The following is a 9,064-nucleotide window of genomic DNA, read 5'->3' as shown; positions in this document are numbered from 1 at the left end:
GAGAGTTTTTTGACGTACAAACTAGCAGCTAGAAAAAAGAAAAGAAAAGAAAAAAAAACAGTTGCATAACTCAGAGAGCACTTCATGACTAACATCTCCAAAGTGTATTGCAGTCTTGATGAGCTCCTAGTAGGCAAAGCTTGGGTGCAGGGAAAAACTGAAATAGAGAACTTTCTGTGGACTTAACTGGGATGCAGGTGCCTTTCCCACTAAGTAGGAGGCTGGTCCCATCAGGTTTCAATATTAAGTTGTCATGCAGCCTGGTCCTGTTGACTATCCTTCAGTAAATCGAATTCCTGCTAAGGGCAGTGCACAAAAGTCTCTAGTCATGTGGACTTTGATTTCCAAAGAAGCTGCTACGTGGGCAATATTTGCTGAGTCAATAGCTGGTCACTGTACAGCTCCTCTTGGTTGCAAAAGGTAGAGCAGCATGAACCCTCAGCAGTGCAACTCCTAAATACTTGGTGTACTTGTACAGAGGTTTTTCAGGCCAGAAAGCACTGGGTCACAATCTTCTGAAAAAAACAAAGTGGCTGGGAGAAGCACTGGCTGGAAGGCACCACTGTTAGCACGTGGAGCTGGACTTGCACCAAGACCAAGCTGTCTTCTCCATCGCAGCTGGTCACTGGTGTCACCTGACCACATGGGAAAGCCACAGCAACCTCTGGGCCCTCTGCTTGCCAGCAAGGCCGTGTGTTTCTCACCTACCTCTTGGTCTACTGCTTTGCACATGGCATTAATAAGATTTGTCATAAAAAATATGCACATTGACCAACTGTGTTAATAATTGACTTAATGAGGATCTAACTGCCTCTAGCTGATCCCAGAGAAGTTAATTGAGGGGATTGTGTTTATAATCTGCCTTGAGAGTCCTAATCTTCTGTTCTAGTGCTGCCAAGCCAAGGATTGATTGATTGATTTTGGTCTCTTGGTGCAAAATAACAACCTCCTGAGATAGACTTTGGCAGTTTCCCAAAGACAAAATACGTGGCATGAGTAACGAGGGAAAAAAAAAATATTGTCTCCTTCCTAGTGCTTGAATGTGTGTTGCTGAATACTGCCTCCTACCAAATGCAAAGTGCTCAGGTACTCTCCCCATCTGATGAAAAAAGTGTAAAGAGCCTTGTCGTTAGGAGTCTTTCTGCATAGCGGGGGAGGAAGTTGGTGCTGAGAATCTGGGGCTGCGGGGAGGGAGTTAATTTTTTAGACGGTAGTGCTAAACATAAAATAACTAGTGTACTTGCTCTTTATCACCCACAATTTATTTTGAAATAACAGATTACCTCCCTGAAGAAATACTAGTTATTTCCTGTGGGCAGCTGGTGTGTGATGTAGATGACAGTCCCATAAAGCTGGACTTGTACTACTTCTGTTCAGGAAAAGCAGGCAATCCTCCCTTGGATTCAGGAAATACATTTATTGCACCCACTATTTTAAAACAAAGACACTGTGTTTTATGCACAGGATACATGGGTATCTCTAAACTTTCCTTCTGGGTAAACAACCCACATCCATAAACTGTTTTTTTTTCCCCTTATGTTTCATAAATGCATTACTAAGAGTTTCTATTGTTCAAGGCACTAAACCATATATGAATTTTCTTTGAACTTACAGTTCCTCCACAGTCTACCTTCCCCTCTTCAGCTTGCTTCATGGGAATCGGAGTTCGTGCAAAGCAGGAAGCTTGCCAGGGGAGTCCAATATCTGAGGGTGATATGAGATTACAGGCCAAATCTAATAAGGATAGATTAGTTTTATTTCCCATTTAGCCATGGGCTCAGCCGGTAGAACAAGATATTAAATCAGGCTTCTAAAATTGTACCTGTGTTCAGAACAGCTGGTGAGCCTCGCTGCTCCCCAGCCCTGGTACTTTTCCTTGCATCCTGAACGACCATACCCAAGCCTGTCCAAAAGAACTGCAAGTTAAATGTGTCTCTTGCCCAAAATTATTCTGGTCCATCTCCTGCATACAAAAACAGTGGAGCTTCCAAAGTTATTCTTTCTTTGCAACACTATGGTGGGCTTTTTGGCCTTCCTGAGAAGCTCTGTGCCTTAACATCTGTTACAGAAATATGCCATAAGAGTCAGTCTGATTTCAAGGGGAGCTAGGATGGTTGGTAATGGCCGTGGCTGCCCTCGTGTGCTTAACGCTTTCTGCTTCGGCTGCTGTGCAGCTGAGCAGGGGTAGGAATCCAGAGAGCCTGATGCACAGCAAGCCAACTCAGTTCAGTTTGGTCGAGAGAGATTTGTTCCTTATTTGCAATTAAAATCTCAGATAATGATAGAAGTATTTGATTTATGCTCAGTTACAGTGCAGTTCTCCCGCTTACTGATTTTAAGGAAGGTCTTGCAAGATGCTTCTTTTTATAATCCAATTAGAGTAACAGACTGAAATTAATTTACTGAATCATTGATTTTTCCAAGGAGTAGAAGGTGGCTTCAGCCTTTTGGGAATAAGACTTAGGAAACAGGAGTAGCTTCCTTTGCCTACACAGCGATGCTCCTTTTAGGGTTCACAATCTGGATGCATCCAGGTGCTATCCCTCGACATGGGCAGTCCTCTGAGAGGCCCCATAAACCCACTGAGCCACCGCGTGTTCATTTCTAAAATGGAGACAATCATGCAAAATAGAATTTAACTGCTCTGGTAGAGGTCTCAGGTGACTTTATTGCCTTTAGCAATATTGTTAAGCTTAATCAGTTGTGCAGAAGGTAAAGCATAACCTCATTTTAGATGGGAGGAAGCATGGAGTTCAATTATCTGGTGAAGGTGTGCCAGTAGGTCACCAACACGCTCCCAGGCCTAAGTGAATCATACATGAGAGAGGTGGAAATAGTATCTAGGGCACAGAATCTAAGCAGGAGGAGGACGGGGGTGGAAGGGATGAGTATCCAAATCCTCTTGGTTCACAACAAAAACTCCAGCTCGAATGGTGCTCAGGAATTATCTTTGCTATGTGATTCTTCCTTGCCTCACTTCCAACTACAAACGTGTGACCAGTAGCTAGTTAGTGTAGTTACTTTTACCCCTCGTTGTCCTTTGCTTGTGCTGTTTGGTCAAGAAGCCCTCCTGAAGAGGATGTGCGCAGTGCACATTGCTGCACTAACACATCCTCACAGCTTCCTAGGGCAGCTTCGCAGTATATATTATAACAGGAAACAGTGGAGTGAACCATAAGGATCCAAATCTAAAGGATTGAAATGCTACTCTGATTATTTTCTGGAAAAAAAAAAAAAGCAGCACCATGCAAAAATATTGGAGATGTTTCCTATTCTCTTTTTCAGTTTCTCACTAATCTCCTACTAGATTTATCCCATCTAGCTTTAGGCTGTAAACTGTGCTGAGATGCACTAATTCAGAGATAAACTTGTCTTGTGTTCTTCTTGTCCAAGGCCCGCTCAGGTCAGCAGTATCTTCTAGAGGTGACTCCCTCTTTCCACGGCTCGGGAAGGTGTCCACTCTCCCAGGCTCCAAACCAGCTCTTCCTGGGGACTCCATACTCAGGCCCTCCTGAGGTATAGTTTCTTCTCTACAGAGTCATGAAAAGTAATCTCTGCTTTTGCAGAGAATTAAGATGTGGTAGACAATTAAATCAATAATGGATGTGACAGGAGAGATATCTCACTTCTCTGTGATTGCTTCTGACATGCTGATAGCACTAGAAGTATTTACACGACTATAAACATACTGTTTGCAAATACACACATGAATGGTGATACTTCTAATATATTCTATCAAGAAAATGCCAAGTTACAGTTCTCACAGTTACTGAAACATGGCCATTTAGTGACACAAATTCTTTATAATGAAAAGGCAGCTACTGCACTCGAATTGTCACTCTTAATGTATCTGAAATTAAGTCTCTCACCTTTTATCTTCTCTATTCGATGTTGTTCTTCAGTGGTGAATTCTAACTATGCTGCTTAGTTTAGTTTTGTCCAGGTGGCTGTGGGTCTGTGAGGTAGCATTTACGTACAACAGTATGGAGGAAGCAAAAATAATCCATGAACAGTCTAAAATGAACAGTACCACCCATCTAGGCTTGGAGTTTCTCGTTTCTGTTGGAGCAGCCTCTTGCTTGTTTCAATAGCTCCGTCCTTCATGTGGAGTTCAGGGTAAAGCTGCACTGGCCATGGTTGAGAAAAGCCTGTTCTTGAGCAGAGTCCTTGTCTCTCTTGCCAAAGTCATTCACTCCAAGAGTCGCCTCCACAGCCTCTGTCAAATTGACCAGGAGATGGCACTGCCCTTCTAGGAGGCATCAGGGGGAACTCAAGCTACAGTCCTGGGGATTTTGTGGTCTAACACAAGCAGATGCTTCATAACACTGACAGCAAGTGACCTTTTCCTAATAAATGGGTCTTTAAAGCTATATGTGCCATTAGATTTTGTTACTCAATTTCTCACCTATTTAGATGTGCTTTCTCATAAAATATGGGGGGAAGAGCTGGGTAAGGAATGAGTCTTAGCTGGTGTTATGCAAAAGCCACAGTAGAACAACCAGCCAACAGGGCTGGTCTCATGTACAGCTTCCATTTCATTTTGAAAATAATAGCTCTGTACAGTCTTTCATTTGGTGGAAATGCCTGGCTGACTTTCACGCAGTGGTTTTTTGTTGGTGTGTCGCTGGGTTGTTTTGCTTTGCATTGGTTTTGCTTTGTTTTGTTGATGGACTTTTTTTTTAATCTCTGTGCTTTTCAAGTAGCCAAGTAAAGCTGAACAGTTTACACTGCCTTAGGCCATCATTGATGAGAAATGGGAATAGGTGGCTCACCAGGACCTGTGCTTAGAATGGTAAAGACAAGGAAGACGATTATCTCCAGTTTATCCCCTAACTTATCTTAACTTAGCTCCATCTTTCTCTGAAACATTTACTGTTAATTAGACCTTCTAATGAGAAACGCCAGTGCTAAGTTTTGTAGCCTCCCTATATGCCTGTATCCAGGTATTTGTCACTGAAATGGAAAGCCAGAAATGTGCATACAGAGGAACTTAACACTTGAAGAGACTTCTGTGGGGTCATCATGCTTCTCCAAAAGATGCCTCCTTGACTTACCTGACTCTGCAAAAGCCAACTGTTTTTTTCCACAGGCAGCAGGAGGTGAGGATGGAAGGGCTGTGCTTCTTGTCTGTCTGTCCACTGAGTCCTCATAGCCTTAGGTGATGCAATTTAGAGGCAAGTTACCAACTTCTGATGTGAAGGAAGCAATATTTACCAGCGGGATGAACAAAAGGCATAATTAAAGAGCTATCATCTGGTTAGATTTGGCCCAAAAATGTCTGCAGAACGTCATGGCAAGCGAAATGTTTATAGAAGGAGTTGTCTTTAATTCTGCAGGACTGGGAAAGGCTGAGGAGTTCACACAGGCAGGACGAGCAGCCCTGGAGCCGGCATGGACCGCGTGCCAAGAAAGGGAGGTGGCTGTGACCGAGTTGCCCTTCATTTTCAGCCCTGCTCTGAGCCTTCAGTGAGGGAGGAGGCATGAGCAGTCCATTCACATCTTAAACACTTTCCAGGCACAAGCAGCACAAGGTTAAGAGACAGAAGACGAGTGCAAGGAAGCTGAAGGTCACTGGAAAAAAGCAGATAGGGACCTGGAAAGCAGATCCCCCCGCCTGTTCCCTAGATAACTCTCCCTCCCCTGCTCGCGCAGCTGCGGTGACAGGAGCTGCTTTGCCGAAAGTTGCCTAGTGGCAATGGAGTCATTAGTGCGGTTTTCAAAGAAGTCCAAAAACAAAACACAATGACAAAGTTGGAGTATTTGTGCCAAGCGACAAGTGAACCTGAAAGGTTAGTCTCGTGCTTAATGAAATTCCTGCTTCAAAGTCTCTACTTCTTCTCCACTGGGGAGTGCTGCTTTCTTTAAGCAATGTTTAGAGGACACCAGTCTGCAAGGGTAATCATCCTCGCCTCTGGCAGGAATAGCTCGCACGCCAGTGTTTCTGAAAGGCTTCTCTTTGTGAATAATTGAATTTGTCTCTGGAGTTCAGCATTTCTTTTTCTTCGGGACTGACTGCAGCTCTGCCTCCTCCTTAGATGCAGCTTACTGTAATTGCGCGGGAAGAACTGCTGCAATTGAGGTTTTTGTGAACATGATGCATAATAGAGGTGATTGCTGCGGAAAGAGTCATTTGTCGTGCTCAAAACACCTGCTCCAGTGGTGACCGGATCTGTACAAAATAATTATAGGAACCTCCATTGCTGCTACCTTCCCCTCTCTCCACCTACAGGAATAAAATACCACATCATGAGGCAGTGGAGGTGGCTGGTGGGAACTGCCAGGGTTGTTCCCAGGGATGCTTGGAGCCACACACAGTGCTTGGTGTTGCCTCTGACGGGATGTGTCGACTGCATATCACCCCCAGGCATCCCTACTCTTCAATCCACTGTGCAACAGCTCACAAGAGCCCGTAAGATGTCCATAAGTAACTTTTGAGGAGGGAGGGAAAAAAAAAAAAGCTCTCCAAACACTTTGCACTGCTGAGAGCAGGAGCTCATCTCTACTCCGAGAAGTGACAGCTCCCTGCTGGCAGACCGAGGGAAGTGGCATGTCTGAGAAGTAATTTTTGTTGCCTTATGTGCATGACTGTGCTGTGCAAATCAATAGCGGAGTGAATGACTGCTTCATAATCTGGGCTAAATGTAGGAATTGGGACAAAGCACGGTCCTCAAATGAACAAAAATCTTCCAGGTGGAAATTTTCTATCTTTTCTTTCTTGCTTTCTTCACCAATTTCAGCAACAACACTCAGCGGCTGTGTTCAGGCAAGAAAACATGGTGTGGCAGCAGAATATTGCTATGGTGCTGTTTTAGGGAGGGAAGCAATTTCTAAGGGCAAGACATAATGATCCAGTAACTCGGAGGAGCTGCTCAGGGATTTGTCCGTGGCTATTTAATATACCACATGGTGCTCATGCTGTCTTGTCAGATTGTGATATATGCTTGAGATAAATAAAATGGCTCACCTGAGATATCTTTTTTTTCCCCGCGTGTTGCACGAAATACATTTTTTCTTGGTAACTACAAATCATGCAAGAACTGGTCAGTAGAAGCAAAAATAACTGCAGTCATGACTGAAAATCCTAATTTTAGGTTTAAGTCCAATTTCTTGGACTGTAGTCGCTGCAAATAGTCCCCAGTTTCTTTGTGGCCTCTGCTCTGAACTGGGAACCAGAACATACACCTTTAAGGCTTTTGCTTTTTTCTGCATCTGGCAAATACAGTGACTTGAATATTCTGTGCATTCAGTGATTCAGGGCTTCCTGATCCTCAGAGAGAGATATTTTTCTGTCATGCTTCTGAGTGACAAGCCGAGATTTCAGCCCTTGCTCATATTCCCTAACCAGGAATCAGGACATCCAGCGTGTTTAGCACAAGTGCCGTTCGTGTGGTTCCTCGGGTAGGGAAATAATGTGAGCAGAAAGGGAATGGTGCTCTAACATTTAACCTCCAAGACATGCATCTGTATGCCTGGCCTTACCCTTGCCAGCACTAACAGCTGATCTAAAGGGCAACCAAAAGATTGCCTGTGCACAAATTGGGGAAGTGGTATAGATGTTGCTTGCATCTGGTAGTGTGCAAAATAGGGAAATAACTAGCGAGGTGGTTGTTTCTTTGTTTTGCTTTGTTTTGTTTTTTTTTGTTCTGCTCTGTGACTCACTGCAGCTGTGGGGGAGCCCCATGGTCAGTCGACTTTGGATAGTCAGAAAGGAAATGGAAAGTTGTTGGGAAGAAAATTCCCGGTGGTGGCTAGCCCATGTTTGTACACCTTGCCTGAGCCAAGGGAGGCTCTGCAAAAGGACTGGGACTGACAGTCAACCCCTTTGAACTGCTTCCCGTAAAGAAACTCCAGGACCTGGGTCGCCCTCAGGTGGACCAGGCACCAAAGTCACGGAGCCGTTGAAGGAGAGAGGCATCCATCCGAGGAACTGTGCCTTTAGTCACTTGATTGCTCGCTTTCTCTGTGCGAACAAACTGCTCTACAGATGAGCTGTAATCAGCTCTCACTTAATGTCAAAGGGCACCTTGTCCACAAGCTCCAGGGAAGGGTGGCAACAGGAAAGACCTGGTCCCTGCTCAGCTGAGTGTCTGAAGACAGATCTTAGCGTTGAAGAAAGCCATCAGATACTGTACATATAAGTCATGTAAGTGAGATGTCCTGCCCTCTTTTTTTTTTTTCTTATGGTTTTGGGGAAAGAAATGTGATAGGCAAAAGCTCAAATCTGTTTTCTTTGCCAAAAGCCTCTAGCAACTGCCCCAGTTTGCCATGCACCACGCTTCAGAAGCAGAGAGGAATTCGATGGGTTGATCATTAGAAAATCTTCCCTAGAAATGCTGGACTCGTGCTGCTGGGTTCCGGGCACCATCCGTCTTCAAGAACGTGCATGGAGTTCCTCCATACAACGTCCTCACACCTGCATGGTGCTGATAGCAATGACAAACATTTCAGGACAGCATTGACCTCTCTCCAGCACAAGATGAGCTATTGCGTGCTCTAAGACTTCTATGATTTAAACTTCAGTATAGACTGAAACCAAACCTCTGACCCTTTGAGGCAGAACACTGAGCTGTTTTTTCCGTGATAAGTACTTTTTTTTTTTTTTTAATGCAGATGTCTTCTCTAAACAGTCTTAATGATGAGAAAGGGAATCAGGTGAGTGTTACCTGTGGAGATATTGCTCTCACTAAGATACTCCTCTCCCTTTTGCTTCTTGGATCTGCCTCTGAGTGTTACTAAAGCACGAAGATGTGCTTGTGCCTGTGTTCGAACAAGCAGTAAAATCTGTGGGAAGCAGGGAAGAAGGCAGTAAATAAAGCCAGGGTGTGGAGAACACCTCCAAGAACCTGAAATACTGCCCAAGACCTGTCTTTAATGAGATGTTTTACTGATAGGTGTACACCTAGTTTATGGAAATGAAAAATACTTCCAGGGCAATCTGGAAGGATTTATAGCTGACCTGAAGTAAGGCAGGCTTCTGCCTGGAAGCCTGGTAGCCTCTCCTGGCAGAGACTTCTCCCTGAGGGTGCCACAGCACCAAGGCCACCTGCTGAGACAGGGTGCAGTG

The sequence above is a fragment of the Tinamus guttatus genome, unplaced genomic scaffold (genome assembly GCF_059628265.1).
Source record: "Tinamus guttatus ecotype Peru unplaced genomic scaffold, ASM5962826v1 Tinamus_guttatus_pri_ptg000035l, whole genome shotgun sequence".
Lineage (NCBI taxonomy): Eukaryota > Metazoa > Chordata > Aves > Tinamiformes > Tinamidae > Tinamus > Tinamus guttatus.
Note: the sequence above shows the minus strand (reverse complement) of the source record.